Source organism: Miscanthus floridulus, chromosome 18 (assembly GCF_019320115.1).
Source record: "Miscanthus floridulus cultivar M001 chromosome 18, ASM1932011v1, whole genome shotgun sequence".
NCBI lineage: Eukaryota > Viridiplantae > Streptophyta > Magnoliopsida > Poales > Poaceae > Miscanthus > Miscanthus floridulus.
Window position 1 is genome coordinate 32,114,121 of NC_089597.1, and position 25,013 is coordinate 32,139,133.

General features: G+C 46.7%; 2 pseudogenes; both read left to right on the forward strand.

Moving 5' to 3' along the window:
• On the forward strand, positions 1 to 1,002 carry LOC136523616 (uncharacterized; annotated as a pseudogene).
• Positions 1,003 to 21,106: 20,104 nt separating this feature from the next.
• On the forward strand, positions 21,107 to 22,007 carry LOC136523617 (zinc-finger homeodomain protein 8-like; annotated as a pseudogene).
• The last annotated feature ends 3,006 nt before the right edge of the window (positions 22,008 to 25,013 follow it).

Below are 25,013 nucleotides of genomic sequence, written 5' to 3' on the forward strand. Positions count from 1 at the left end.
ATGGCGGGTGCGGGGCTTGTTCCGCAGGCCATTGTGCTCCCTCTCGGCACGGGGGCGTTGGGGGGGCCCGACGCACTGCGCCTCTTGCTCCATTTCGCAGGCCGGATCAGTCCCGCCGTTGACCTCGCCATCTGCGTCGTCGTCATCAGCCTCCTCACCGCCCCATTTCTCAGCACCATGCAGCTGGCGTGCTTTGTCCGCAAGGAGCGGGCGGCGGCGCCGCGCTAGTGGCGACAGACCTCTTCACCTAGGTGACCACGACAGTGTCCATCGCCGCTACCCTCCTCATCACCGTGTGCCTCCCTGTCGTGCCCGGCGGCAGTGGCGGCCTTGGCGCCGTCTGCCTCCCGATCGACTTCGCCGTCAGGAACCCAATCGTGGTCACCATCCTCGCCATCTGCGCCGCCTTTGCCACCGTCGCCATGCCTTTACGGGCCCACCGCTTCTTCCGTGGGGGGTAGCGCAGGAGGGCCTACACCTGCTGTGCGCGCCACGACAATCAAGGTCATTGTGGTGTTCTTGGTCGCCATGCCGTCCCTTGATGCCTCCTTCATCGCGTCCGATGGATTCGACGCGCACGCGCAATTCCTCTTTCCCGAATTCCACTGGTGACGGAGGTGCATGGTCACCCTGCCCGTCGGGGTTGCAAATGTCACGGTCGCTGGCACCATGCTTCTTGTCCGATGCTCACGCAGGGCGCGTAAGGCATCTCCAGCAATAATACCTAAAGCACACACCCTACTTCTCTATTTAGGTAGCTACCAATTTTCATACTACCTAAATTTTGTTGTTTTCTCCAGCAACACTACCTAAAACAGATTACCCAAATTCATTGTAGGAGAGAATGATATGTGGGACCCACATGCCATTCTCTCTACTGTCTTCTTCTCTAGCTCCTCTACCTCGCTGCCTCCCGTCTGGAGGGATAGAACAGATCCGGGAGCCTGCCACGTCGTGGAGGGATGCTGCTGGAAGCACGACCGCACCGGGGAATGGCGCTGAGCGGGGGAGGGGCGCTGGGAGCATGGTCGTGCAGGAGAGGGGCGAGGGCTAATGTGTTTAAGTGAGATACACAAGTGATTAGTCCACATGTCGGTGAAAGATCCTTGTTTGGTTTTGGTAATTGAGTGACAACCTTAGGTGGACTAATATGTTTAAGTGAGATACACAGGTGATTAGTCCATAGGTACATGTGTATGAGCAACATATGCCATAACGGGGTGATGGCTCAAAGATGTTGCAAAGCTCACACATGTGATGATGAAGGAGCTTATTGCACATGAAACATGACATGGAGTCATGTGATCAAGGTGGAGAAGACCAAGACATGAATTGGCTTGATGGACCGGTTGCAAGTGTGAAGGGCAAGTTGGAGGCTTTGGAGCAATGCACCGCGTGGCAGTGAAGCTTGAGCAAGACTTGACGCCGATGGACAAAGGCAACGGTGAAAAGCAAGTGATGTCAAGATCGATGAACCAACAAGATCACGTGATGATATAAAGTGGATTATATCATTTGGTGATTGGTTGGTGCATATATTGCATCAACAATGGAGGAGATAAAATAGAATGCGCAAGACAAAGGTATAACCCAGGGCATTTCATTTCACCGGTCATAGGTGCGTATAGAAGTTTATGACCGGGTTTAGGATAGATGGCCGTACTATCAAGAGGGGTAAACTTGTTTGCATATCGGTCATCTAATACCACTCGAGTGATCTAATTTTGCATCATTGCTAGGATCGAGTGGCGTGGTAAATGGAGTGCTAACACCCTTAAAAATATTTGTGAAAATATGCTAACACACATGCACAAAGGTGATACACATTGTTTTTTGCACTTGGGAACAAGGGTTCGAAACTTCACCAGCGCCCTATACAGAAAAGATAGAGTTTCACAGAGTGGATCGGACGCTGGCCTCAACTGGACCGACACGTCTGGTCAGTGGAAGCAGTGAAGATGCTAGCATCGGTCTTCGATCGGACACTGGGTCACTTCGTGACTGGACGCATAGTGGGTGCATCCGGTCCTACTGACGTGGCGGCATAGAAGAAGAGGAGAAGGACCAGACGTTGTTGCTGCGTCCGATCGTGATCAACCAGACGCGTCCAGTCGTGAATTTCCACCTCTAGAACCTTATTGGAAGTGACCGGACGCTGGGGTCCTGCATCCGGTCGTGATCAAACTGACACGTTGAAAGGTCCTTGTGTGGTTTTGGTAATTGAGTGACAACCTAGGTGGACTAATTGTGTTTATGTGAGATACACATTTGATTAGTCCACAGGTACATGTGTGTGAGCAACATATGCCATAAAGGTGAAAATGGCTTAGAGATGTTGCAAAGCTCACACATGTGATGATGAAGGAGCTCATTGCAAATGAGACATGACATTGAGTCATGTGATCAAGGTGGAGAAGATCAAGACATGACTTGGCTTGATGGACCAGTTGCAAGCGTGAAGGGCAAGTCGGAGGCTTTGGAGCGATGGACCGCGTGGCGGTGAAGCTTAAGCAAGACTCGACGCCGTTGGACGAAGGCAACGGTGAAAAGCAAGTGAAGTTGAGATCGATGAACCAATATGATCACGTGATGATATGAAGTGGATCATATCATTATTGATCATGTTGGTGCATATATTGCATCAACATTGGAGGCGATGGAATGAAATATGCAAGGCAAAGGTATAACCTAGGGCATTTCATTTTACGGTCATAGGTGTGTAGAGAAGTTTATGACCGGATTTAGGATAGATGGCTGTACTATCAAGAGGGGCAAACTTGTTTGCATATCGGTCATCTAGTGCCACTCGAGTGATCTAACTTTGCATCGTCACAAGGATCGAGTGGCGTGGCAAGTTGAGTGACTAATCCTTTGGAAAATGATTGTGAAAATGCTAACACACATACACATGGTGGTGTTGGCACATTTGCAAAGGAGATGAAGTTGGATTTGATGTGGATCAACTCGGTGAAGTAATGAAAGTCACTGTAAGTGACCGGACGCTGGTCGCGTGGTGACCGGACGTTGGGATTCTGCGTCCAGTCAGTAGCAGCCATAAGCGCTTGATCTTCGACCGGACACTGGCGCTAAAAGCGATTGGACGCTGGCTGGGTGTGTCCGGTCATGCTGACGTGGAAGCACAGAGAAGAGGAGAAGGACCGAACGCTGATGCTGCGTTCGATCGTGACCGACCGGACGTGTCCGGTCTCGATTTCTCGTTTCTAGAAGCTTACTGGAAGTGACCAGACGCTGAGGTCCTACGTCCGGTCATTTACTGTGTAGCGTATGGTCACAAGTTAACCATTGAGATCGGGCGCTCAGTATTTAAACGGAGGTGACACGTGGCGAGCATCCGTTGACCGGACACTGGGGTCCTGCATCCGGTCGATCTGACCAGAGCGTTCGGTCAACCCAAGTTTTGCCCAGTGAAGGGGTAATGGCTAGTTTAGCCCATGGGGCTATAAATAGAAGGTGGTCTCAGCCATGGCCGGTGTTGAGCACCTCGGGGGACTTTCTGTCTATGCTTAAGAGTGCTTGGGAACCCTCCATCTCACATATGCTTGATAGTGATCATCCAATTGTGTGAGAGAGCGATTCTAGTGCGATTGCATCATGATGTTGCATCGAGTGGCACTAGGTGATTGAGTTGCAAGCCAGTGGTTCTTGTTACTCTTGGAGGTTGCCACCTCCTAAATGGCTTGGTGGTGGTCTCCATTGAAGCCCGCAAGAAGCTTGTGCGGTGCTCCAGAGAAGAGCTTTGTGAGGGGCATTGTGCTCACCCCGCGGGAGCCGCGAAGAGCAACTCTAGTTGAGCATGTCATTGAGCTACCCTCACTTTCGGGGTAGGTTCTTGCGGTGCCCGATGTGCGGGCTTGGCGGGTGATGCCAATTATCCGCCGAACCACCAAGTGAGCGGTCGACACAACGGGGGCTAGCGTGTTGGCAAGCATGTGAACCTCGGGAGAAAAATCACCGTGTCAACCTTGTTCTTTCCGTTGGTTTGCATCCTCATTACACAAGCTTGTAATTACTTTCATATACATTGTGCTTGTGTAGTTGCTCTTGTAATTAGTTTACTTATGTAGCTCACTAGTTACCTTCTTGCTTGTGTAGCATAGAAGTAGCTCTCTTGCTTGACTAATTTGGTTTGTGTAACCTTGTTCGTCACATTGCTTAGTTCATGTAGCTAAGTATTTACGCTCTCTAATTTGGCATTGGTTGCCTTGTTATTGAACATTGCTAGTGAGCTTAGTTGGCTTTATGCTTTTGCTTACTAGCATGTGTAGGAGCTCCCTTGTTGCTTAAAGTACTAGTGGCATAGGTTTGTGTGACCTTGCTTCTATAATTGGTTAGGTGAGCTCTAGCTAGCATGACACATTTGTTGATTAATTAGTATCTTTGGAAGGTGCTAGAGAACATAAATAGAGGGGTGTAGTCTTGGCTAGACCGATAGTTTTAATTCTGCACTTGTTTCGGTTAGCCGACGTGATTAATTTTAGAAAGGACTATTCACCCCCCTCTAGTCCGCCATCTCGACCTTACAAGTGGTATCAGAGGCTGGTCTCTCATTTGTGGTCTTCACCAACCCGAGAGGATGGTGGCTTATGGGCTAGATATTGATTGTCCACATATTTTTTATGGCATACACTTTACACGGTGGAAAAATTGGATGACATGCAATTTTAAGTTCATTTCCCCCCAAATGTGGTGGATCGTAGATGTAGGCTTTTCTCATGCGTTGAATGAAAAGAATGCAACTAAAGCGCAAAAGAAATGTCTACATCTCGATTGCCAAGCTATTAACATTTTCTATCAATCCATGAAAGATAACATATTTGGGGAGATTATGTACATGAAGACCGCCCATGATATTTGGTTGTACCTCAACTTAATATATGGGAGTGTCTCTAATGATGAGGATGATGAGCCCAAGGAGGCACATGAGTGTGTTGAGCATGCCCACAATTTGGTGATTGTGGATAATTGCTCCACCTCATGGTCAAGTGATGATGATGATCACACCATAAGATCACTTGACAAGGTTGATGACAATGCCACAAGTGTTGCAAATGATGATGCTATTCCATGCACACTTGATGGTGATGTTGGTTCATGCTCAAGCCATAATAATGATGCTACTACAAGATCTACAACTACACCATATTGTCTCATGTCATAAGGTGACTCTAAGGTATCAAATGATAGTGTGGTTGATCATGTTGATTCATATAATGAGCTTGTAAGTAGACTTGCTAGCATGACCATGTCTTTAGAAAATGAAAAAGCTAAAACTGATAAATTGAAAAATGAAAACTCTTTTCTAAAGAACACATGTGAACAATAAAAGTATCTACTTTATGTTACTACTTGTTCACATAAGAAGCTAAAATTGGCTCATGAGGAACTCAGTGTTGCTCATGATAACCTAGTACAAGACCATGCTTTTCTTACTAGGGAGCTTTCCAATGGAAAAACAAAAACTAGTGAGAGCTCATCACATGGGTCAATTGATCAATCACATATTGTTGCTAACCCTTGTGATGTAGACAAGAAGCATGTATCCACCTCTTGTGATGATTTTTTTAGATATGCCATGCTCTTTACATATAGATGCTTGTTCTGCTTCTATGTCTTGTGAGACTAACCTTTTGAAGGAGAACAATGAGCTAAATGAACAAGTGAAGAAATTGAGCAATAAGTTAGAGAGGTGTTACAACTCTTAAGTCACCTTTGAGCATATGTTGAAGACTCAAAGAAACTATGGTGACAAGTGTGTCCTTGGCTTCAAGAAGAAGATAACAAATGGCGAAATAAAGAGAGAAAGAAAGATGAAGAAGCTACAACAAAGAAAACTCTCTCATACCATGTGCTGCCGGTATCATGAAGCGAGACACCTTGCAAATGGTTGCCCTAATATTAAGAAGCTCAAGAAGATAAAAGAAGAAAAAAGACTCAGGCATGTGAAGTGCTTCAAGTGCCGCACTTGGGGTCACCGTACCTCAATGTGCCCAACCAAACAATTGGTGAAGCAACTAGAAGAGCCTCAACCAAAGCCATAAATTGAGCAAGAGAAGACACCCCAAGAGCAAATCAAGATCAACCATGAAGATGGTGGTGATTTGATGTTAAAGAAGAAGAAAACAAGAAGGGGTGGAAAGGCAAGGCATATAATGCAAACTCATGATGCCAAGATGATGAGCAAGAATGAAGATGAGAAGAAAGATTATGCTCACATCAAGTGCTTCAAGTGTGAAAGTACGAGGCATTTTGCCTCTAAGTGTCCTACCAAGCTTGAGAAGAAGGTTAAAATAATCCATGAGAGGCAAGGTAATGAGAAGCACCACATGAGCAAAGAAGAGAAGGCTCAAGCAAAGAGAAAGTGCTACTCATACCGGGAAAGGGGACACATGGCACATTCATGTCCCCTATGTGACATTTCTAAGCCTATTTCAATTGTTGATAATAATATGCTTAGAAAGGATGGTAATGGTACCTCTATGGTTGCTATTGTAAAACATTCCGCTACTCATACTAAGGCGTTGCCTAAGTATGTTGCTTCTAACTTGAGAGGACCCAAACTTGTTTGGGTACCATCAAAAAGTAGATGATTGTTTGTAGGTACCATTGGCATTGGAGATTTGATTCATTTGACCTCACATTGTTCATCATATGTTGAATCAAGTTATGAAGCTTAGTGCACATCCAAACCCAATGCCAAGTGAAAATTGAGTGAAGTCCAAGTGCTATCAACATACAAGTGCTATAATTCAAGTTGTTGGTGATTCATTGGATATATTTGATGACTTGCAAATAATTGAGTTGAAGCTTGCTATTTGGATGATCATGAGCTAGCCAAAGTATATCTCTTGTTGATCATTCCATTTGGGTGCATATGAGTTGATTGAATTGGCAAAATATGCAATGTTGCTTGCTATAAGATGTTTGAATAGATAAATTGATTAGAAGTCAAGTTTGGATTGATTTGTTGGATAAGTTCATAAGATGATATTTAGTAAGTGTATTGAATGGATTTATGTCTTGTGAAAGTATTCAAACGAGTTAGTTTCAAGTTCGATTCATATTTGATGAAGTATAGCTCAAGTGATTGAAATCTGTCCTATATTGAAAATCTAAGTGAGCTATGATCTTAGCCATAATTGAGTAACCAAAACTTATTGGATTGGAATAAAAATTGATGTACATGCTCTAGACTTATGATATGAGATTCTATAGAAATTTTATGAAAATTCGATAAGAAATGCTTCGGTTTTGGAGTGGTTCTTGTTAGCTATAGTGCAGTAGTTTTTAGCATGGAGCAGTGGTGGAAGAATTAAAATCTGATAGCAATCTAGAAGTCAAACAAAGCTCAATTTTTTACAGCTGCTAGACAACTTAGTGAAGCACATCTCCAACAAATTTCGTGATATTTGAATTTGTACTTTGGGAAATATGCTTATTTCTTTTAAGGGTACAGAATCTGCCAGAAAAGTGACAAATATTGGATTGACCTAGAGTCACTTTGATTGAAAGATCCTCAAGTTGGAAACATGTTTATAAGTGTTTGAGGTATCTAAGTTTGGTTTTGAGATGATCTCTAAGAATGACAAGCAAAGAGTACAAGGCCATTTGATTGTGGAGTGTACTTTGCACACTTTTGGTACTCAAGATGAAGATCAAGATCAAACTCAAGTTGAAGATGAAGTTTAAGTTCTAGATATGATTGAAAATCATTTGGTAGAAAGAAAAGAACTTAAACAAGTAGGAAGAAAATGACTTAAAGAATGAATCAAGGTTACTCATCAAGTTAAGTCCATCACTTGGATCGATCAATCAAGCTATTTCAAGTGAGTATCAAGAATGGTTCTTTGGAAAGAGGTCACTTCTCCCTATTATAGGGGCTTACCGCTTATGTGTAGGTAAACCAAGTGTGGTACTTGGAAGGCTAACATGTAAGTGGTGATCCGAGGGACATTTGAGATGCTTAGTTGATGCAATCAAAAGGATTGATCAAGAAAAGCAAGCAACACCCAAAAGAGAGCTAGTCATGATATTTCAAGTGGTATTCCAAATAGTTCTCTCATGCAAGCAAAGATCAAAAGATGAAGCAAGCCAACCACAACCAGAAAGTGCACTTGATCATAAGTGGTATTTATTTTATATGGGTGAAGAGTAGAATTCAAAATGGTGTCTATTGATCTTCACCAAGCTTATAATTAGACTTCATATTGCTATTGGAGTAATGAATTGGAATCTATGTGACTATCCTCTACTCCAACATAGCAAAGGTATCATTGTAATGTGTATGATCATTTTATCTCTTACTAGTATGCGGTTAGTGCATATAGTATATGCTTTATAAGATCATGCATAACAAATAAAATGTTTAAATTCATAGCCTACCACTATTGCTTGAATGATTACTTGATCTGGTGGTTAGTATATGAATTTATTCATGAGCTAGTGAACTCAATTACTTGACTTAATTTAGATTGCTAACAAGTGACAAGTACAACATTGGCAAGATAATCCTTGCAAGAGGTGTGAAAAAGCTTGTCATTGGTTCAAATCAGACTTGGAAGCTTAGACAAATCAATTTAGTTCAAGTCAACATTAGAAGCTCATGATAGTGATAAGAGTACAAACACAAGACAACAATATAAATGGATATATAGTTTGTTTGTTCTAAGTGGTATCTAGACTCAAGTATTTCATCAAGAATTCACAAGTAATGTCTAGATCAACCCACAAGTGATATCATATAAGTGGTACTCATGAAGACAGCAAATGTTCAAGAAATGGTCAAAATTGACAAATCCAACAAGTGGTTCCATACTAAAAAATTCTTTCAAGTGGTATCACATCTACACATGGTATCAATCATGCAAGACAATGGTTCCACAAGTGATCCTCAACTTTAAGTGATCATCAAATGAAGAATGCATCCCTCACCTACAAGAGCTCAAGTGTATCAAATGGATGATCCATGCTATCACATAGGAGGAGGTGTCCCACAAATTAATATCAAGATCAAATATCCTATGTGTGGTATCTCAAGACGCCATACACAAGATACAAGTGGTACAAGTTACAAGTGGTATCTACAAGTGGTGTCTTTCCAACAATCAAGAGATGTCCATAAAAAATGCAAGATTCAAGCCTCAACCATCCACCCCAACTGCATACCTTTGCATCAATGAGAAGTACACCTTTTATGAAAATTAATGACAAAGGGGGAGAGATTGTACAAAGATATGAAAGCCTTAAGATTAAGATTGTACAAGAGAGATAAAATAAGATATGAGCTTTGGGAGAGATTGAGATAAAGAAGTAGAGGTTAGACATGGACATGGACAAAGAGGGAGCAACATTGAAGAAAAGAGATGGATCAAAATTCTTGGATAAGAAAAGCACACAAGTAGGGGGAGCAAGCTCATAAACTTTGATTGGTTGTATTTGATATGTGCATATTCATGTGCTTGTTTGCATTGCATAAGTTCTTAAATTCAATATGCATGCTTGTGTGATGTATGCTAGTTGTAAAATTTGATTGATGAAATGAAAACTAGCATGCATAGGATGATAGCTAGACACTTGGCATGCTTTTTAAGTAATGATAGTACCTTGGTTTTAATGTTGATCTCACGAGGTATCTAGTGATTTTATTTTTAAGTGATATCTAGCTAACCATGATGCTAAGGATGAACTTAAAGGTGCAACTCCTATTGGTATCATGCTTCAAAGGTTTACTCTATACACCTTAACATTATTTGGTAGTAATTACTATCCTATAATTTTAATCTATGCATATGTGCGAGCTTCAAATCAAACACTCTAGCACATATGTAGGGAGAGCTAATACTACCATTTTGGGTTTGTGGTACTTGTCCAAAATCATTTACATATGGTAAAATTGCTTGGGCAAGCAACATAAATCCAAAAGAGCTTAATTTTCATATCTTTGTAGAGTTGTCATCAATTACCAAAAAGGGGGAGATTGAAAGGTCCTTGTGTGGTTTTTGATAATTGAGTGACAACCTAGGTGGAGTAATTATATTTATGTGAGATACATAGGTAATTAGTCCACAGGTACATATGTGTGAGCAACATATGTCATGGATGTGAAAATGGCTTAGAGATGTTGTAAAGCTCACACATGTGATGATGAAGAAGCTCATTGCAAATGAGACATGACATTGAGTCATGTGATCAAGGCGGAGAAGATCAAGATATGACTTAACTTGATGGACCGGTTGTAAGCATGAAGAGCAAGTCGAAGGCTTTGGAGCGATGGACCGCGTGGCGGTGAAGCTTAAGCAAGACTTGGCGCCGATGGACGAAGGCAACGGTGAAAAGCAAGTGAAGTTGAGATCAATGAACCAATATAATCACGTGATGATATGAAGTGGATGTTATCATTGTTGATCATGCTGGTGCTTGTGTTGCATCAACATTGGAGGAGATGGAATGGAATACGCAAGGCAACGGTATAACCTAGGGCATTTTATTTCACCGATCATAGGTGTGTAGAGAAGTTTATGACCGGGTTTAGGATAGATGGTCGTACTATCAAGAGAGGCAAACTTATTTGGATATCGGTCATCTAGTGCCACTCGAGTGATCTAACTTTGCATCATCGCTAGGATCGAGTGGCGTGGCAAGTTGAGTGACTAATCCTTTAGAAAATGATTGTGAAAATGCTAACACACATACACATGGTGGTGTACACTTGGTGGTGTTGGCAGATTTGCAAAGGAGATGAAGTTGGAGTTGATGTGGATCAACTCGGTGAAGTAACAGAGGTCACTATAAGTGATCAGACGCTGGCCATGTGGTGATCGAACGCTGGGATTCTGCGTCCGGTCAGTAGCAGCCGTAAGCGCGGGGTCTCGGTCTTCGACTGGACGCTGGCGCTGAAAGCGACCGGACACTGGTTGGGTGCATCTGGTCGTGCTGACGTGGTAGCACAGAGAAGAGGAGAAGGACCAGACGCTGATGCTGCATCCGATCGTGACCGACCGAACGCGTCCGATCGTGATTTCTCGTTTCTGGAAGCTTACTAGAAGTGACCGGACGTTGAGGTCCTGCGTCCGGTCATTTACTGTGCAGCGTCCGGTCACAACTTAACCGTTGAGATCGGACGCTCAATATTTAAATGGAGGCGACATGTGGTGAGCATCCGTTGACCGGACGCTGGGGTCCTGCATCTGGTCGATCTGACCGGAGCGTCCGGTCAACCCGAGTTTTGCCCAGTGAAGGAGTAACGGCTAGTTTAGCCCATGGGGCTATAAATAGAAGGTGGTCTCAGCCATGGCCGGTGTTGAGCACCTCAGGGGACTTTGTGTCCATGCTTGAGAGTGTTTGGGAGCCCTCCATCTCATATATGCTTGATAGTGATCATCCGATTGTGTGAGAGAGCGATTCTAGTGCGATTGCATCGTGACGTTGAATCGAGTGGCACTAGATGATCGAGTTGCAAGCCGGTGGTGCTTGTTACTCTTAGAGGTTGCCACCTCCTAGACGGCTTGGTGGTGGTCTCCATTGAAGCCCGCAAGAAGCTTGTGCGGTGCTCTAGAGAAGAGCTTTGTGAGGGGCATTGTGCTCGCCCTGCGGGAGCCATGAAGAGCAACTCTAGTTGAGCATGTCATTGAGCTACCCTCACTTTCGGGATAAATTCTTATGGTGCCCGACGTGCGGGCTTGGCGGGTGATGCCAATTAGTCGCCGAACCACCAAATGAGCGGTCGACGTAACAGGGACTAGCGTGTTGGCAAGCACATGAATCTCGAAAGAAAAATCTCCATGTCAACCTTGTTCTTCCCGTTGGTTTGCATCCTCATTACACAAGCTTGTAATCACTTTCATATACATTATGCTTGTGTAGTTGCTCTTGTAATTAGTTTGCTTGTATAGCTCTCTAGTTACCATCTTGCTTGTGTAGCATAGAAGTAGCTCTCTTGCATGGCTAATTTGATTTGTGTAATCTTATTAGTCATATTACTTAGTTTGTGTAGCTAAGTATTTGCGCTCTCTAATTTGGCATTGGTTGCTTTATTATTGAGTATTGCTAGTGAGCTTAGTTAGCTTTGTGTTTTTGCTTACTAGCATATGTAGGAGCTCCCTTGTTGCTTAAAGTACTAGTAGCATATGTTTGTGTGAGCTTATTTTTAGAATTGGTTAGGTGAGCTCTAGCTAGCCCGACACCTTTGTTGCTTAATTAGTATCTTTGGAAAGTGCTAGAGAACATAAATAGAGGGGTGTAGTCTTGGCTAGACCGATAGTTTTAATTCCGCACTTGTTTCGATTAGCCGACATGATTAATTTTAGAAAGGACTATTCACCTCCCTCTAGTCCGTCATCTCGACCTTACACATGTCCGGTCATGAATGAACCTCTCTGGAAATGACCGAACACGGCAGAGGTGCGTCCGGTCTTGGTACTGTGCTGCGTCCGGTCATCACTTGACCATTGAGATCAAGCGACTGTGATTGAACGGAGACGACACATGGCGTGCATCCATTGACCGGACGCTGAACCGTGTGCGTCCGATCGATATGACCAGAGCGTCTGGTCACCCCGAGCTATGCCCAGTAAAGGGGTACAACGGCTCTATTCTAGTAAGGGCTATAAATAGAAGGGGTCTCGGCCTGGGGCTGGTTGCTGAGCACACTAGAGTCTTGGTGTCTTATGTGGTAGTACTTGGGAGCCCTCTAACTCACTTGAGCTTGATAGTATTCATCTGATCGAGTGAGTGAGCGATTCTAGCGCGATTGCATCGTGAAGTTGCATCAAGTGGCACTAGGTGGTCGTCTTGCAAGCCGATGGTGCTTGTTACTCTTGAAGGTTGCCACCTCCTAGACGGCTTGGTGGTGGTCTCCGTCGAAGCCTGCAAGAAGCTTGTATAGTGCTCCGGAGAAGAGCTTTGTGAGGGGCATTGTGCTCGCCCCGCGGGAGTCGCGAAGAGTAACTCTAGTTAAGCGTGTCATTGAGCTATCCTCACTTTCGGGGTAGGTTATTGCGGTGCCCGACGTGCGGGCTTGACGGGTGATACCAATTTGCTGCCGAACCACCAAGTGAGCGATCGATACAATGGGGACGTAGCGTATTGGCAGCACGTGAACCTCGGAAGAAAATCACCGTGTCAACTTTGTTCTTCCCGTTGGTTTACAATCACCTTACACAAGCTTGTAATTACTTTCATATATATTGTGCTTGTGCAGTTGCTCTTGTAATTAGTTAACTTGTGTAGCTCACTAGTTACCTTCTTACTTGTGTAGCATAGAAGTACCTTCCTTGCGTGGCTAATTTGGTTAGTGTAATCTTGTTAATCATATTGCTTAATTTGTGTAGCTAAGTATTTACGCTCTCTAATTTGGCATTGGTTGCCTTGTTATTGAGCATTGCTAGTGAGCTTAGGTAGCTTTGTGCTTTTACTTACTAGTATGTATAGGAGCTCCCTCGTTGCTTGAAGTACTAGTGGCATAGGTTTGTGTGACCTTACTTCTAGAATTGGTAAGGTGAGCTCTAGCTAGCCCGACACCTTAGTTGCTTAATTAAGATCTTTGTAAGGTGCTACAGAACATAGATAGATAGTTGTAGTATTGGCTAGACCGATTGTTTTAAATCTGCACTTATTTCGGTTAGCCGACGTGATTTATTTTAAAAATAACTATTCACCCCTCCTCTAGTCCGCCATCTCGACCCTACAGCTGGTCGCGCCTAAGGCAGGACTGCACTGGGGAAGGGCGCTGGACGGGGGAGGGGCGCCGGACAGGGGAGGGGCGTCGGGCGGGAGCACGACCACGTCGGAGATGGCCATCGGCGTCGGGAAGACCCCGCGCCGGCCAGGAAGCGCCGCATCCAGCTCCGCATTTGGGCTCGCAGCGCAGAGAAGGGGAAAAATACATGGTTGAGTAAGGGGTCAACAGGAACAGAGGGTGAAAAGTAGAAGGCAAACAAAAGTAGAGGATGTAGAGGGTCTGTTGGAGCTAGGTTTTTTTTTTTTTGACAAATCAGGGTATTTTGGAGATGCTCTAACGCTGCCGGCGCCGCTGCCCGTGCCGTCGCCATCGTCGTCACCCTTTCCTGTCTCCTCGTCGCTATCGCGCGTGCGCGGCCCGAACTAGAATTGAGCACGCATGCCTGCTTAGTACAGTACGGAGTAGTACAGTATATGATACACCCGTGTATGTAGTAGTATAACAGTAGTAGCTTTCTATTCGGGTATGCTGGTATACTACCTCTGCAGCCTTTCGATGACTTTGATTTGACAAGAATTGAGCTGAGATTGTTATAGCGGTGAAATTTTGAACGGGTCCAATTGGGGCGAATAGGTGAGTCTAGGACTCTGAATGCTTAGACTATCTCCAACAGCAACATCAAAATACAAGATTCATTTGATATTTGGGTAACGCTATAAGCAAAGAGTTCGATACCCATTCGGTATCTTCTTCAACAATATGATCCAAAAAAAAATCTTTTCTGTAAATGAATTTTTTTAAAAAAATATGTTTATATTTAGGTTGTGTCTCTCAGACAACCCAAAATAGATCTCCCATAAAAATAATCTGTTGAAGACCGATATCTTCCTACTTATTATGGATCTAGGTGCCCATATGACCGTCGGTTAATGTTACGGGGCTTGTGCTAGAGCGGGAGGGAGATGGCAACTGCTGCGACAGTCCTAGAAGGGAATGGCGAGGGCGATGGCCGTGGCAGCCGGTGGGTGACCTGGGGAACTAAAACAAACGGTGAGGGAGGAAGTTGAGATGGAGAAGAAAAGGATAATAAAATGAAAAAAAAATATAGGTAGTATACCCACAAAATCTTAAAAGCTGCAGTACAGATTTATTGCTGAAGAAATTATCTTTTTATATTTTAGCTACAGTGGACCTGTCACACGTACTCCTCTCCGTCACGAAATAAGTGTCATTCTTATTTTTCGAGGAGTCAAACATTTTTAACTTTGACTAAATATATATAAGAAAATATTAATATTTGTAGTATGTGATTAGTATCATTAGATAGATCATTAAATCTATTTTAATAATAAATTTAATAGAAAATACAAATGCTACTAATATTTTTTTCTACAAATCTAGTTAAACTTAAAGTTTGACCGTCATAAATACTGACGCTTATTTTGAGAGGGAGGGAGTCGGTACTATTACCGAGATGGGCTAAATATATCGCTAGTACATAGGCTGCATTGGCGCCTTTTCTTAAGTTGTTGCTACAGTAGACACTAGCCGTGCCGGTCGAAGGGGCAGGGCACGAGGTGCGACAGCTGAGGGCCAAGTGGAGAAGGAGTTCAAGCCTAGGTATACAAACCCTCAGGTCCTATAGTTTATTAGGTATTAGCAAACTAATGAGAAGAGAGACATAGAACTGGTCAGACGGTCCAAAAAGACAACATCGATATTTCTTTACTAGTTTTCTTTCCCCACGGCCCTCTTCTCTTCTCTTCTCTTGTTTGTGCTTCTGCTTTGGCCTTGGTGGGTGTCTGTGTCTCTAGTACTGGAGTTACTCTACTCCTCCTCCTTTCTCTCTCCTCTCTCTTTCTTCTCAAGAAGATGACTATGAGAGGCAACCAGGGATGAACTGGTCTCTTGTGCTGTCCTTTCTTAATGCTACCAGCATAAAAAGTTAGAGAGAGAGAGAGAAAATAAAATAAAGGAGGGGTAGATAGGAAGCAAAGAAGAGGGAAAAGAGAGAGAGAGACAATATATGAGATTATCTTGTTGTTAAGGAGGGGCAGGCATCACCGATGTATGAGAAAATGAGGCCATGTTTAGTTGAGGCCGGATTCGGCGCCGCCGGACACCAAGGCACTGTAGCTACACTGTAGCGTTGTTTTTATTTGATAATAATTGTTTAATCGTTGACTAATTAGGCTTAAAACGTTCGTCTCGCAAAGTACAACCAAACTATGCAATTAGTTTTTGATTTCGTCAATATTTAGTACTCCATACATGTACCGCAAGTTTGATGTGACGGGGAATCTTCTTTTTACATAGTGCCAAATTCAGAAAATCTGGGGAACCAAACATGGCCCGACACTTAAGAGGGCATTGGAGTCAAAGGAACCATGCTTGTGTCCATACCTGCATCCTCCTCAGTGCTCACACACAATAAAGACTGGACTAATAACTATATGCAGGTGTATGTATACCACCATACAATACAAAAAAATTTGTACCTTCCACCTTCTCGAATTAAAAATTTGTGTTCATGTTTATGCAGGTATGTACTAGTACTCCATATTGTAGGAGAAGACTACTGCATCTGATTTTTCTTGTTTTGTTTTGCATGAGACGACTGATGATGATCTGATTATTTTTGGGGACGAAAAGGCATATGTTGTCAGGTCTTTTAGTGAGTGTTTATATGTGCGGTCATCCATATTGTAAAGTATCGTACATATTTAGTTTTAAGATCCGAAGCTATTCACAGCGTGAATACAATTTAGATAAAAATCAGTTTATGCATATTTATGTAATCGTGCTCACAATTATTATCTAATATTTCTTCTTTCGTCGAAAACAAAGCACTGTTGCTGCCACACGCGTGGGCCCCTGCCGTGCACCCCTTCCTCACACACTTCACTTTTGGACCGCCCGGTGCCAGAGGCCCGGTGCCCTGCCGCCCTGGCCCCTATACAACACCCACCTCCCCCATGAAATTCCACAGCCAGTGCCCGGGGCATCCTCCTCGTTTACTAGGGTCCTAGCTTCCTCCTGGTTGCACCCGACGAAGACGAACCCCGCCGTTCCGCCGTGTTCTTATTCTTCATTCATCCCCATGGCGGACCTTCCCCCGGTGGCCATTGTTCTTGCCGTGGGCGGCGCGGTGGTCGGCGGGCCCGAGGCGCTCCGCCTCCTGCTCGCCCTCGAAGGGCGGACCGCCGCCGCCGACGTCACCATCTGCGCGCTCCTCTTCTGCGCCTTCACGGCGCTTCTTCTTGGGAACTTGCTCCTGGCGCGTTTCTTCCGCGGCGCGCACCACGGTGCAGGAGCACCAGCGCGGGCGCCGGGCACGGAGCGCTTTGCGAGGATGACTCTTGCGGTCGCTTTCGCTGTCCTTTTCTTGGTCACCTCCTGTCTTCTCGTCGTCCCTAGCAACCTCGCCGGCACTGGTCTCGGCGGTGTGCGGTCCTGCTCTGCTTGACCCGCAACCGTCGGCCGGGCGGATACCGGAGCGGCTGCACCGCCATCGTCGACCTGGTACAACGTGCACGGAGTCATCAACAGTAGCAAGTACCGTATCTTTTACTGCCATAGTACTTCAGCAGATGCATAAAGGAGTGCAGAGAGCTCCCGCTCTGTGCGGAGTCTGAGAAAGAGTGTTAAGTCTTATCCTCGCCTGCACAATGCAAGGAGACCACGACTCGAACCCAGAAGCTTCCGTCACAGGCGATAAGACTCTATCGCTTGCACCAAGTCCGCCATAGTACTTCAGCAGATCCCATACATTACCAAAATATATACCACGGCTTTTCTTGTTTACTTGTACTCAACTATGAGGTGTGATTGTTTGCCATGTAGTACTACTTTTCTACCCTCTTGCAAGTTTTTCAGTGTAATATATATTTATCTGTTTGATGTGTGAACTGAACGGCTTAAGATCATTTTGCCAACATTACTTCTTCACTTGACAATTTTTCTGTTCGTCGATCTGGTGATCTATTCTTTTTTTCTGCATATAAATTTCTGATGAAGTCTGAAGTGGGATTACAGGATCTAATTCTTCTTTTTGGTGGAAACTTTTCCTCTGTTTCATTCAGTACCTGGATTTGATTGCTTTAGGATAGCTTGTGATCAGGGGGAGAGGGAAGGGGGGAGGGTAAACACCTCCCAAGTTAATACAATTTCCACTATTTTAAAAAAGATCAATCAAATTTTCATAAATTTGATACTACTATCCTCCTTAGCAAAGGGGGGGGGGGGGGGGGGGGGGGGGGGGGGGGGGGGGGGGGGGGGGGGGGGCACCATGTTTCTAGCTCTGCCTCTACTTGTGATGCACCAAATCTGTCGGTTTAATCTTTCAAGGTGCTAACAAGAGTAAAGTGCATTTGTCAGCATTCATAGTTGTGAATATGTGTTTGTAAATGTCTACATCCCTATTATGATTTGGAAAAAGAAAAATATGCACGGAACAAAACAACCTATACTTGTTCGGAACGCACAAATACTTTTGCTTTGTTTGACAAGGCTTTTTAAAAGAGGCCTCGACTATAGTTTCCCTGGCTTCTTGGGGGGAACCCTCCAACTTGAAAAAAGAAAATCTAAGAGGGGAGAAGCCGTTTTTACTACAAGATTGAAGCCGTGACTTTTTAGGTGAGACCGGTTTAAAGAAATTTTGCCAACTATATAGCTGGGTCCTGACGTCCGGCCCGCGTATCTCGCGCGCGTCGCCCATCACCTGTCCGCGCAGGCTAACGACAGTTCTCAACCCAGCAAAGAGAGGCCATTAGAAAGGCTGACAACGCCACAACGGCGGCGGCACGTCGCTGTCTCTCCCGGGGAAGATAAGACCAAGCAGCACGGGGAGAGGCGGAGAGTAGAGCTAAGGGCACTCCCAACGCGGAATTAATGATGGTTTCCATCTCTGTTAAATGACTTGCTAACTAATCAAAATGCTGTTGTGTTAGCCTAGTTAATGAGAAAAAATGCTGTTGTGTTAGCCTAGTTAATGAGAAAAAAAATGAAAAACAGAGGAAACCGTTTCCAGCAAACGACATCGGTCCTTGCACCGAGGCACGAAGAAACGGCGATTTCACCGTTGGGAAGAAACCAGTCGTTTCTACGGCTCGCCGGCCGCCGCTGCGCTCGCTCGAGCAGGCCGCGCGCTCGCCGGCGCCGCCGGCGCCACCGTGCTCGCCGACGGCCACCGCGCTCGGCCGTCCGCCGCTGTGCGCGCTGGCTCGAGCAGGCCGCGCGCTCACCGGCGCCGCCGCTGCGCGCGCTCGCTTCGTTGGCCACGCACTCGCCGCCCGCCGCCGTTGTGCGCGCTCGCTCGAGCAGGCCACGGCCGCCCGTCACCGCGCCTGCCAGACGCTTCACCGAACGGCCACCGCGTTCTGCGTCTTGTGAGGCCGGAGCCGTGTCCGCTCGCCGGAGCCGCGACATGCTCGCTCGCCATGTCCGCTCGCCGGAGCCGCGCCATGCTCGCCCGCCGTGTCCGCTCGCCCGCGCTGCGCGTTCGCGTGCCGGCATGCGCTCGCCTGACGGCCGCCGCGCTCGCTCGCTCGCGTGCTGGTGCTGGTTCTCCGCTGCCGCGTGCGCTCGCCGTGTGCGGTGTGCTGCTTGTCTCGTGCTCTGGTTGGTAGGAACGAACGGAGGCAGAGGGAACACAGAGAACGAGAGAAAGGCCATTGTATGAGATAGTTTTCAAAGATGATTTTTTTTTCGCTGACGTAACCTTCTTGAACATCGCGCATAGTTTCTATTATTGGGACTGCCAAATCTTACTCCCCGTGCTCTGCCTCGTGCCGTCGTGTGCCATTAGCCCATACACACACATGCATCCCACACGTCGAATTACGCGTCTTTCGCCTCAAGTCCTCACCATCGTGCATTTGTGATTAGCGGGGGATCCTTGAGTACTACCGTGTGGCGTGTGTGTGGTATTTTTCATTTCTCAAAAAGGATGGTAAGACCAGATAAAAAAAACTTTTGCATATTGTAACGCTGAAAATGTCTTTTCATTTAACAGTGGCATGACAGTAAATTAATATTTTGGCTCTTCTTGATACATAGCTTTTGTTACGTACTACTTAGATACACACTATGTCTAGATATATAGTAAAAACAATATATCTATAGAAAAGCAAAAATCTTATAGTTTGGAACGAAGGGAGTAGCATTGACATGCAGGGAAAGAACAAAATTAAACTAATAACAATAAAGGAAGTGTATAATTTTAAAGTGATATTTATAGCTTTCGATGGCATCCTAGAATTTTCTCCAACGCCCCCTCGGAATATGGGGAATTTTTATGTTTTCTACATTTTTATGAAAAAACCATTTATATGAAATTTTTATATAATTTCTATGAAATTTCTGTGTTCTAAAAGGTCAAAAAGGTCCTAAAATGAGAGGGGTTCTGACTCCTGAGTTCTGATAGAAAGTTGGTCCACAGTAGATATACTTCTGAGTTCAACCAAAATTCTACCGGCCGAACGGTGCCATTACAATGATGCCCGTGTCGCAGGCAGCTGTGCAGTGTGCAGTGCAGCAACAGCTTTGTAGTAACGGTATTCGAGGCATGTCGGAACGGTAGAACCGAGGGCCTGTTCGGTAGGACTGAAAAATACTGTTCCGGCTGATTGTTGTGAGAGAAAAATACTGTTCTGGCAGGATGTAAACAGTGATTTCGTGAGGTAGCTGGCCAGCCAGTCAGTCGGCTACCAGCCAGCCGAACACTGCCTGAATTCGAGGCATGTATTCTCAGCAAGTCAGCATCATGACTTCATTAGTAGTGAAAATTCACGAGGTGTTTGTGTATAGATGTGGTGGGATTGTACAGTTTATGGACGGTGAATTTGCTAATGTCTTTGGTTGCTAATGTACAGTTTATACATCATGATTGTATAGATGGAGGCATGTACAGTTTATGGATCATGTCCGGTTTTAGTAGGTTGAAGTCGCTCATCCAGCTCCTATTATGATTTTAGTTGTTTTCTACATGGCCCGTTCGTTCAGCTGAAATTGGTTGAAAAAACAAGTTAAAGCTGAATTGTTGTGAGAGAAAAATATTGTTCCGGTTGAAAAAAGAAAACAAACGTACAAGCTTTTAAGGTAAGCCGAACGGGGCTATGCTGCTTTGTTTTTTTTTTGCGGGGTTACATGCTGCTTTGTTGCGTGAGCCGTAAAAATGTAATTCTTTTTAGGGACAATTGTCTGTTGGACATCAAAGTGACGGTCCTTCGCTGGTGGACACTCACTTTGGAGCATTTGACAGAAGATAATCTGATTCGGTGAAATTAGACCACAAGACACCGCGGACCGATTGCAGCCGGTTGAGGAGAGAGAACAGCGGTGAAATGATATTCTTGCCCCTGCCACTTTCTTCTTCCTCTCTCCCTTTCTCTTTTTTTCTGTTTCCTGTCCTATGATGGCGCCAGCGGCGGGGCGGCGCGAGGGGCGGCAAGTACAAGGAGTGCATGCGCAACCACGCGGCGCCCATGCCTTCGACGGCTGCGGCAAGTACATGGCCTCCTCGCCGGACTCACTCAAGTGCGCGGCCTGCGGGTGCCATCGCAGCTTCCACCGCCGCGCCGCCTCGGGCGCCGCCGCATTGGCGCCACCGGGCTCGTCGTGCGCGCCGCCCGTCTTCTTCCGCCCGACGCCGCCGCTCGCGCTGCCCGTGCGGCCCGGGATGCCGACGCCGCAGCAGCAGCACTTCTACCACCACCACCTCCACCATGTCGCGGCCGCCGCGCTGCAGGCCTTGTTCCCATCGTTGGTGCCGGTGCCAGCGCCGCCGCACCTCGCGTTGTCGTACCACGCCGTGCCTAACGCCACCGTTGACGCCCCGCCCCCGTGGCTCGACACGCGCACTGGCTCTGAGATGTCGCCGCGCACGAACAACCTCGGCATCGGCGTCGGCGTCGGTTTCGTGCCCGGGAGCGTCGGGGGTAGCGGGGGCAGCGACAGCTTCGGGCGGAAGCGATTTCGGACCAAGTTCATGCCCGAGTAGAAGGAGCGGATACACGAGTTCGCAGAGAAGCAGGGCTGGCGCATGCAGCGGAACGACGACAGCGCCCTGGACCGCTTCTGCGACGAGATCGAGGTCAAGCGCCAGGTGCTCAAGGTGTGGATGCACAACCACAAGAACCAGTTTGCCTCCACCTCCGCCGCAGCCGCAGCCGCGGGCATCGGCATCGGCACGCCCGCACCTGCACCTCCAGTTCGTTACTTCACCGGCGGGCAGGCGCTCGTGCTATCGCCGCGGGCATTGGCATGTCACTCACAGCTTCAACGCGACGACGCCCTTTGGTTTGCTTGGTAGGAGACCAGTCGTTCCTCCGCACTGCTGTTTGCTTGAAGTGCGGGGACAGGAAACCGAAAAAATGAGAAAGGGAGAGAGGAAGAAGAAAAGCGGCAGGGGCAAGAATGTCGTTTTACCGCTGTTCTCTCTCCTCAACCGGCTGCAACCGGTCCGCGGTGATTTGTGGCCTAATTTCACTAAACCAGAGTGTCTTCTGATAAAATGCTCCAAAGTAAGTATTCGCCAGCGAAGGACCATCACTTTGAATGTCCAATAAACGCGAGTGGAGGGACTTGGGAGGGGTTTTTTTTGGTAATCGCTGATCACCGTTGCTGTTCGTGTAAACCATTCTACTTCCTCTTAACGAAAAACGTATCACACGGCACGACCGTGATTTTTTTTTTTTTTTTTTTTTTTTTTTTTTTGCTAATGTCTTTCGTGGATGATATTTCATCCAACCGAGATTAACTACGAGCTTCATAGTGATTCAGAACAGAAACGAACTCGATCAAATTAAGCATCAGTTTGATGACTCTCCCCCCTCGTGCACGTTCGAGTAGCCGGCAGGCAGGACAAAACTTTTGTTTGCCGTACGCTGAGGAAGTTGCTGGTGTACCTGCTGCACACGTTCGTCATCAACCAGGACCACCAGCACCGGGGATTCAATGGTGAGATGTCGTTCCTATTCAATCAAATGGAGTGGCGCATACCCTTTTATGGCTTTGTGTTTTTTTAGGAAACAGTAGGGCCGGAGCCCCCTACTGGAATGGTGATTTCAGGGGTGATGTTTGGTCCTGATTCCTGAATCTGAATGGATGGGCCTCGGGCGGTACGTTGGCTCTCCATTCCCTGTGCCTTCTGCTAGCACTTCTGGTAGGTTACCTTTTGAGATCCTTTTGAGATCTCGCGGTGGATTCTGATTTCTGGATCCTTAAACAACCCGATCGTCAGACGTCAGTCGATTCTGTTTGTGGTCCTCGTGGATATGCGCCACGGGAAAAAAAATATATTGCGAGCCGGCACGATCGCAAGAAGAGGTGGGGGCCAGGCCAATGGAAATGAAAAAGGAACAAATATCATCATGTTCATACCATGATGCCTTCATGCAGCAACCGATTCTGTCGTTCAGCGGCTGTGTCATCCTGACCACGACGGGCAACACGGCTGGTAGCCTGGTAATGGTAGGCTGGTACGAATACTATTCTCCATGGAGGCCTGTTTCTTTGACCACCGTCACTTCCTGCCTCCGTGGCTCCGGCTTTGTGTGGAGACACACAAAAAAAAGAAAAACAAGTCAGTAGTCACACATGTCTTGGCCACTCATTCTAGCCTTTGCTTCTCCTAGTCTTCTTGTCCTAACTTTATATTAGTTCAATCATCGTCTGATCTGATCCACAACCACAACCTCGACAATTTTTTCAGCTTCTTTGATTACCGTTCGTTTATCAAAATCACCACACACAAAAACAATATATAAAGCGCAAGCAAAATATGGTACTGAACATTCTTAGGCAATGAATATTGAATCCTAATCCACACCATTTGTCCAAGTGATAGGTACTGTGCTACTTTTCGGGGGGGACAGTAACATCATTGTCCTTTCGGCAGACCCATCGCCAAGATCAAAATCTCATGCAATCTTTTGAAGCCTTGCGCCTTTTTTCTTCCCTGCTTATCCGATGATGATGCGTCAAGCCTGCGAAATGCAGCAGCCGTCAGTCTGTGTGACGCGCTGTCTTACGCTCGTGTACTGTAGCGGAGGGCGGCTCGGATCGCAAGACCACCGGCTTTTCGCCCAAACGCTCGCTAGCAATGCATAGTTGCGTTCTTTTCGGGAGGGAGGTAGCATCCTCTAATGATTGAAATGTGTAAATTCAGGACGAAGGTGTATCCTCTATAGCTGGCCATTCGGGCCGCCCGGCCCGGCCCAGCATGGGCCCATGCCAGGCACGGCCCGGTAGGGCACGTCACGATAGGGCACGATGGGCCGCCGGGCCGTGCCGCCCTAGTCCACCGTGCCTTGCCGACAGCCTAGGCACGGCCCGTCGGGCCACTTTTCGTGCCGGGCCGGCCCGGAAAGCACGACCTTTTTAACAGGCTAGGCCGGCCCGAGGCCCGCATCAGCAGGAAGGGAGAGAGGGTAGGCCAGGCGCTGCGGCCGAGGCGGCCCGGGAGGTGAGTGCGGCGGAGGCCCTGACGGCAAGCGCGACGACCTCCTCGCGCCGCAGGCTGCGGCGGCGGGCATCACGAAGTAGATCCGCCCCACGCGGAGCGCCTCCGCGTCCCGCACCGCGCCCTCGATCCCCATCTCGTCCGCATCGCACAGGAACCCGTCGCCGTCGGCGGTGGCGGAAGCGTCCTCCAGCACCCGCACGGCCGTCGTCGGGCGCGGGCACTCCCACATCTCGTGGCTCGGCATCAGCACCAGCGCCGTGTCCTTGCTGGGCGCCGCCCCCGCGCGCGTGGTCTCGCCCGCCGCTCCGCTCAGGGGGCCATGCCATCGTGGTCGCGTGGAGGAGGGGAGGGGGAGGAGCCGCGTTGTGCAGGGAGCTGTGCGGTGCGCGGTGTCGTGGGGTTGGGGAAGGAGCTGCGCAGGGCGTTGTGCAGTGCCTGGTGCGAGGTGCCGCGGTGTCGGGGGTTGGGAAGGAGCCGCGCTGTGCGGCGCGGGACTGCGGGAGGGAAGTCGGGGGATTGCGGTCTAGGGAGTTAGGGATGCATATCCTGCGGGTTACTTCATGTTATTTCTCAAAATGTTACATATGGATTTACTTTTTCAAAAAAAAAAACTCCTATAATATCCAATGTCAATTATTGTCTATGATGATTAGTCTCTACGATCTCGGTAATGATTAAATGTAGAGGCTTCGATTAGTAATCAGCACTCAACCTACGACAAGTCTATAACTAGTATTGCTCACACAGACATTTTAAGGCCCAGTTTAGATGGCAAAAATTTTGGCAAAACGACACTGTAGTATTTTCGTTGTTATTTGACAATTAGTGTCCAATCATAGTCTAATTAGGCTT